At 41.4% G+C, this 1,014-nt stretch overlaps 1 non-coding gene across 1 annotated transcript; it reads right to left on the bottom strand.

The window, feature by feature from the left end:
- Positions 1–606: 606 nt before the first annotated feature.
- On the bottom strand, positions 607–714 carry LOC130953905 (small nucleolar RNA R71). The gene has a single exon (XR_009076070.1). It is a non-coding gene; the product is annotated as a small nucleolar RNA R71 (small nucleolar RNA).
- Between the last annotated feature and the right edge of the window lie 300 nt (positions 715–1,014).

The following is a 1,014-nucleotide window of genomic DNA, read 5'->3' as shown; positions in this document are numbered from 1 at the left end:
CTCAAGGAATCTCTATACTGTGACATAGAGGATTCCACATTTTCTTATTCTCTTCTCTTTCATATGAGCAGGAGCAGAGACAAAGGCATTCTTGTTGAAGCTGACCCTGAACCTGAGAGGACCTTGAAGCGAAAGCTAAGAGAAGCTAAGGCACAATTCTCTATAGAGGACCTAACCGAATTCTTCAAAGAAGAAGAAGACATGGCAGCCGAAAACAACAACAATGCAAACAATGCAAGGAAGGTGCTGGGTGACTTTACTGCACCTACTCCCGACTTTTATGGGAGAAGCATCTCTATCCCTGCCATTGGAGCAAACAACTTTGAGCTTAAGCCTCAATTAGTTTCTCTAATGCAACAGAATTGCAAGTTTCATGGACTTCCATTGGAAGATCCTCATCAGTTTTTAGCTGAATTCTTGCAAATCTGTGACACTGTCAAGACTAATGGGGTAGACCCTGAGGTCTACAGACTTATGCTATTCCCTTTTGCTGTAAGAGACAGAGCTAGGACATGGTTGGACTCACAACCTAAAGAAAGCCTGGACTCACGGGAAAAGCTAGTCAATGCCTTCTTGGCAAAGTTCTTTCCACCTCAAAAATTGAGTAAGCTTAGAGTGGAAGTCCAAACCTTCAGAAAGAAGGATGGAGAATCCCTCTATGAAGCTTGGGAAAGATACAAACAATTGATCAGAAAATGTCCTTCTGACATGCTTTCTGAATGGAGCATCATAGGTATTTTCTATGATGGTCTCTCTGAACTATCCAAGATGTCTTTGGATAGCTCTGCTGGAGGATCTCTTCATTTGAAGAAGACGCCTACAGAAGCTCAAGAGCTAATTGAAATGGTTGCAAATAACCAATTCATGTACACTTCTGAAAGGAATCCTGTGAACAATGGGACAAATTAGAAGAAAGGAGTTCTTGAGATTGATGCTCTGAATGCCATTCTGGCTCAGAACAAGATATTGACTCAACAAGTCAATTTGATTTCTCAAAGTCTGTCTGGAATGCAA

Source organism: Arachis stenosperma, chromosome 1, assembly GCF_014773155.1.
Source record: "Arachis stenosperma cultivar V10309 chromosome 1, arast.V10309.gnm1.PFL2, whole genome shotgun sequence".
Lineage (NCBI taxonomy): Eukaryota > Viridiplantae > Streptophyta > Magnoliopsida > Fabales > Fabaceae > Arachis > Arachis stenosperma.
The sequence above is the reverse complement of the archived record's forward strand: the minus strand, read 5'-3'. Positions and strand labels throughout refer to the sequence as shown.